The sequence below is a fragment of the Pleurodeles waltl genome, chromosome 4_2 (genome assembly GCF_031143425.1).
Source record: "Pleurodeles waltl isolate 20211129_DDA chromosome 4_2, aPleWal1.hap1.20221129, whole genome shotgun sequence".
NCBI classification, from domain to species: Eukaryota; Metazoa; Chordata; class Amphibia; order Caudata; family Salamandridae; genus Pleurodeles; species Pleurodeles waltl.
This window is the reverse complement of record NC_090443.1, coordinates 1,016,638,830-1,016,645,069: the sequence shown is the minus strand read 5'-3', so window position 1 is coordinate 1,016,645,069 and position 6,240 is coordinate 1,016,638,830. Positions and strand designations below refer to the sequence as shown.

Below are 6,240 nucleotides of genomic sequence, written 5' to 3'. Positions count from 1 at the left end.
CTTTGCCAGTCTTTCTTCCCATGATTTCTCTGCCGCGCCTTTTCCGCCGAACCAGACTCCAAGGATCTTCAGGAAATCCTGCTTGATGGGGAATGGCAGTGGGTCTCTGGTGGGGGTCCAGTGGCCGAAGAGTAGGGTTTCTGACTTGGCGCTGTTTATCTTTGCTCCTGACGCCTTTCCAAACTCGATACAAGTCTTCTCAAGTTCCTTTATGGAGTGCCCGTCCGCACAGAACACTGAGACGTCGTCCATTTAGAGGGAGCACTTCACTTCGCCCTTCCCGCTGCTTCCTGGTACTATCACTCCTCTGATGTCCCTGTTCTGTCTGATGCGTTCGGCGAGGAGCTCTATAACACAAATGAACAGAAGAGGTGAGAGTGGACAGCCCTGCCTAACCCCTGACAGGACGGGGAAGGGGTCGGTTCTCCATCCATTGACCAACGCTGTGCTAGAGGTGTCTCTATACATTGCGGTCACCACGTCACAGAAGAAGTCACCCAGTCCCAGTGCTCGGAGTGTCCGGTCCATGAACTCATGGGAGACGCGGTCAAAGGCCTTTTCCTGGTCCAGACTGACCAAGGCCGTCGGAACCTTTCGGCTCTTGACGTACTCGATCGCGTCTCGGACCAGGGCCAGGCTGTCCGCGATCTGCCGTCCCGGTATCCCACAGGTCTGGTCAGGGTGGACTATCTTCTCTATCACTTTCTTTAGGCGGTTGGCCATTGCCTTCGCTAGGAATTTGTAGTCCACATTGAGGAGAGAGATGGGCCTCCAGTTTTTGAGGTCCTCCCTCTCTCCCTTCTGTTTGTACAAAAGCGTTATCATGCCCTCACGCAGGGACTGTGGCAAACTGCCCTTGCCCACCACTTCCCCGCAGAGTTCCAGCAAGTCTGGCCCGATCAGGTCCCACAGTTCGACATAAAGTTCCACTGGGAGACCATCACTTCCGGGGGTCTTGCCTCTCTTGGAGGTCGTGGCGGCCAAGTGCAGCTCTTCCAGGGTGAAGGGCGCGTTCAGGCCCTCTCTCTCTTCCGGACTCAGTGTCTTTGAGATGCCCTTTAGGAAACTGTCCGCCTGGGATCTCTCTGACGACTTCGGTGAGTAAAGCTCGCCATAAAAGTCGGTGACGACCCTCATGACGTGCTCTTTCCCACTCTGGAGGTTGCCCTCCGAGTCCCGAAGCTCTACCAGCGGGGTGTGGGCCGAGTGAAGTTTCTTGAAGAAGAAAGAGTTGCATTTCTCATCCTTCTCGAGGTTCTCGGTTCTGGTCCGGAAGATGATTTTCCTGGATTCCTCCCTGAAGTGCTCTGCGAGCCCTTTTCGGGTTTCCTCCAGTTCGTCATCCACGTCCCATCCCCTGAGCTCGAGTTCAAACAGGCGCTGCAGTTTGCTTTGCAGCTGCCTGAAATCCCTCTTCTTTTCCCGTGCAGCAGCTCTGCTTGCATCCTGGAAGAAGCTCCGGAACCTGTCCTTCACCCATTCCCACCACTCGCCGGCGGAGTGAAAGAGGTCCCTCATGTCCCTCCACTCTACATATGCGACTCTGAGGTTCGCCACTAACTCCTCGTTTTCCAGCAGTGAGCAGTTCAGTTTCCACGATCCGGGGCCAGCGGGGAACTTCCCTGTAAGTTCCCCCTCGAAACTGACTGCTCTGTGGTCCGAGAAGTGGACGGCGACCATGGAGTTCCGCCCAGGCTTTACCGTTGGGGAGGTGAAGAGGAAGTCGATCCGTGAACGCACGGACCCATCCGGCCTACTCCAGGAATAATTCCTGGCGTTCGGCCCCATACTTCCTACGACATCCTGCAGGGATGCCTCGCCTGTCATCTCCACCAACAGCCTGGACGTCACGTCCATCCCTGCAGAGTCTGACCCAGTGCGTCCGTCCAACTCTACTGTGCAGTTGAAATCCCCACCCATCAGGATGGTCCTGGAGGTCACAAGCTGCATCCTGAGCACCCTGAACATCTCGAGCCGTTCATTCTTCTCTGGGGGGGCGTAGACATTGATGAGCCTAACGGGCTCACCTGACCACGAGCCGTCCACGACTAGCACTCTGCCGTTGACCTGCTCAGTGACCCTGTCGGTGGTGAAATGCCTCCCCTTGATCAGAATGGCGACTCCAGATGATTTGCAGTTGTTTCCTCCGGACCAAAACGATGGCCCCTGCGTCCACTGCCGCTCAAGCTGGCTGTACGACTGGGCGTACGGAATCCCGCATTCCTGCAGAAAGCAGACATCATGGTTCTGGGCGGCCAGGAAGGACAACGTGCCAACTCGCCTAACCTGGTCCTTCACACTCCTGACGTTTAGGGTGAGCAATGATATGGCCATTGTCTCAGCGATAGCTGTCAGTTTCTGGGTAAGGGAGAACCGCTACTGGGTTGGGCCCTAAGCTGTTCTACTGGGGGTGCTGGGACTCTTGTTGGTCTCCCTTTCCCTTGCTCTCTTCCTCACTTTCATCCGAAATTACTATTTCGGCTACTGCCTCTGGGACTTTCGTCCACTGGGCCTGTTCTTTTGGGGCCCCGGTGGTATCGATCAGGGCCAGCTGTTGATGCAGCTCTTGGAGGACCGTTTGGATCAACTGGTTTGGCTCGCTCGGGGTCCCTCCTGTGTCCTCTATGGTCTCCTCGTCTGAGTCGATGGTGGTGTAGCCATCATTTTGTTCCTCGGTTTGGGAAGTGATATGCTTCTTCTTTGTGGTGTAGAAGTCCTCCTTCCTTTGCCGTTGCCTCTTTCTTCCTGATTTCTGGGGGGGTTGGGTAGCTATCTCATCCCTCTCCATCTCTTCGTCTTTCAGGGGTTCCGTCTGTGGTTCTTTTCGGGGCGGTGATTGTTTCCCATTGATCCGGGCCCGCCTCCTTTCATCTCTTTCCTCTTTCTCTTTCCTGCACTTTTACCGCAGCGTCTGGGATTTTACCTGTTTCCAGGCCTTCTCGATCACCTCCTCGTCCCCGCTGCTGTTGTCCACTTTCTTCTTTAAGTGTTTTTTCTTTTTTGCTTTTACAGGGGCTGAGGTTTGGGCCGGGGTCCCGGCGGCAGCCGTAGACTCCTTTCCCTCCTCGGCCTTGGTTCCTGGTGTCGGTTCCGGCTCCCCTTGGGCCTCCAGTGGTGGTGTATTGGTTTGTGCACCATTCTCGGGGGATCCTTCGGGGTGGATGGGTACCACTGGGACGGTAGTCTCCAGTGGTGTCGCCGGGTCTGTTGCTGTGGGTGGTTCCACATCTGGGTCGGGTCCTGGGGACTTGTGGTCCTTCGGGGCTTGTCCCTTCGGGTTGCATCCCCTGGTTGGCTCCGGTATCTTCTGGGCTTCTTCCCTCGATGCCTTCAGGAGGGCATTCACCTTTGCATTGGCAGTGGGGTCCAGCTTTGGTCTGGTGATCTTCTGGGCTGGGGCTCCTGCAGCTGCCGCTGCGTAGGTTCTGGGTCTTTCAGACTTTGGGCACTGGTAGTAGGTGTGGCCGTCTCCACCACAGAGGTTGCACACCTTTTTCCCTGTGCATCTGTTCGTCTCGTGTCCGGTTTGTCTGCATATCCTGCAGTACATCTCTGGGCAGTCAATTCCTTTGTGTCCCACGGCTTGGCACTTCCTGCAGGTAAAAGGTTGGCCTGGGTAACGGATCCTGCCCTCGTCGCCTCCTAGGTAGAAGCTCGCTGGGGGGTGCTTCAGTCCGTCTCTTCCTGCTGGGTCTTTGTGGAGGTTGATGATGGCTTGCCAAGTCGTGTTCCATATGCCTCTTTTGTCTCTGACCTTGTTGGGTCCACTTGCAATGGTGCCGTATCTCTGGAGTAGCGATGCGATGTCCCGGTCTGGGATGTGGGGGTTTGTCATCTCCACCGTGATCCTCTTCTCCGTTGATGCTGGCTCCCATCCGGTTGAAATGTTAAAGGAGTTAAATGGTTTCTCCCCTTTCTTCCCTTGGAAGAATTCCCAATACTTCCTGTATAGGGTGTGAGTGATGAAACTCAAGAGGAAAATCCACCCTGATGCTTGGCAGCTCAGCACCTCCTCCACTGGGATCCCTGCTGGCTTGATGACCTTATCTAGGAAGAGGTCTCTGTCTAGCTTGGGTCCCGCCTTGTCTTTCACCTCCCACTCTACGGGAGAGGTTGTACCCATTGAAGGGTTCGGGGGCTGTCCCTTGCCTGGTCCCCTCCCCACCTTTCCCTCCACCACCTGGTTTGGCAGCTGTGGGGTTTTCAGGGTTCCCCTGCTTTGGCCCTGGGGCCTTCAGCTCACCAGCCTTCCCTGCGCTGGGCGCTGGGCCCTGGGGCGCCAATCTCCATCTCTTCAGAGATAGATGCCATGGTTCCACTTGGTTCCACCTTCAGCCACTGGTCTATCTGGGTAGCTGCTGGTTCGGGTGTACTTCTGGGTGTCACCTGTCCTGTGCCAACCAAACAGACAGAAAACTGTCTGTAGTGCAAGAAACACTGCACAGTCACTCCCAAGAGCTAAGGTGAGGGTTATAGGTGTTACCACCTAAGCATGGATCCCCTCTCCAGAGATCTGAGTGCTGGCAGGCCTGTGAAGGATGTTAGGAGGGGTTTTAAGCCTCCAGCATTAGTCCACCCAAACGCCAGGAAAGATAGAGTGAGTAGGGTGCGCAATTCCGAGCTCTAAGAGCTGACCACCCGGTCCTTGGGGGATTCTATTTTGCGCCCCTAGTAGGCAAACTGACACCAGCACGCTGGTGTCCTTCCTCTCTCTCCTTTAGAGACGAGTGGGCCTTTTCCGGTTAATTTGCATAAATTTGCATATACAATGCAAATTTACTTCACTTCCAAGTCAAAGTCGTAGATCCAATAAATATCAAGTTTACTTCCACTGGGTAGTGGTTTCAAACTGATAAGAACAGATACTACACTTGATCTTAGCCAAAAGGCACTGATGTGTGACGTGTCCTGCCCTCCCCTGTTGTAGATCAGGCGTGTTACACCAGCACTGATGCATGATGTGTGCAGCCCTTCCCTTCTGTACAGAGGGTGTCTTATACCATCAGTGCACTCTTGTGTGCAGCCCTCCCCTTCTGTTGAGCAGAAGGGCTACACCAGCACTAATGCATGATTGTGCAGCCTTCCCCTGTTGTAGAGCAGGCGCGTTACACCAGCACTGACGTGTGATGTGTGCAGCCCTCCCTTGCTGTAGAGCAGGCGTGTCACACCAGCACTGATGTGTGATGTGTTCAGCCCTCCCTTGCTGTACAGCAGGTGTGTTACACCAGCACTGATGTGTGATGTGCGCAGCCATACCCTGTTCTAGACGTGTTACACCAGCACTGATGTGTGATGTGTGCAGCCCTCCCCTGTTCTAGATGTGTTACACCAGCACTGATGTGTGATGTGTGCAGCCCTCCCCTGTTGTAGGCGTGTTGCACTAGCACTGATGTGTGATGTGTGCAGCCATCCTTTGCTGTATAGCAGATGTGTTACACCAGCTCTGATGTGTGATGTGTGCAGTCCTCCCGTTTTAGGCGTGTTACACCAGCACTGATGTGTGATGTGTGCAGCCCACCCCTGCTGCAGAGCAGGTGTGTTACACCAGCACTGATGTGTGATGTGTGCAGCCCTCTTGTGTTGTAGAGCAGGCGTGTTACACCAGCACTAATGTGTGAGGTATGTAGCCCTCCCCTGCTGTAGAGCAGGTGTGTTACACCAGCACTGATGTGTGATGTGTGCAGCCCTCCCCTGTTCTAGGCGTGTTACACCAGCATTGATGTGTGATGTGTGCAGCCCTCTCGTGTTGTAGAGCAGGTGTGTTACACCAGCACTGATGTGTGATGTGCACAGCCATACCCTGTTCTAGACGTGTTACACCAGCACTGATGTGTGATGTGTGCTGCCCTCCCCTGATGTAGAGCAGGCATGTTACACCAGCACTGATGTGTGATGTGTGCAGCCCTCTCCTGTTCTAGATGTGTTGCAACAGCACTGATGTGTGATGTGTGCAGCCCTCCCTGTTGTAAGCATGTTGCACCAGCACTGATGTGTGATGTGTGCAGCCCTCCCCTGCTGTAGAGCAGGTATGTTACACCAGCACTGATATGTGATGTGTGAAATCCTACCCTGTTTTAGGCATGTTACACCAGCACTGATGTGTGATGTGTGCAGCCCACCCCTGCTGCAGAGCAGGTGTGTTATACCAGCGCTGATGTGTACAGCCCTCTTGTGTTGTAGAGCAGGCGTGTTACACCAGCACTAATGTGTGAGGTGTGCAGCCCTCCCCTGCTGTAGAGC

The 6,240-nt window shown here is 54.6% G+C and overlaps 1 pseudogene; it reads right to left on the bottom strand.

Annotated features, from left to right (window-relative positions):
• Positions 1-4,741: 4,741 nt before the first annotated feature.
• LOC138294446 (U2 spliceosomal RNA) lies at positions 4,742-4,898 on the bottom strand (annotated as a pseudogene).
• Between the last annotated feature and the right edge of the window lie 1,342 nt (positions 4,899-6,240).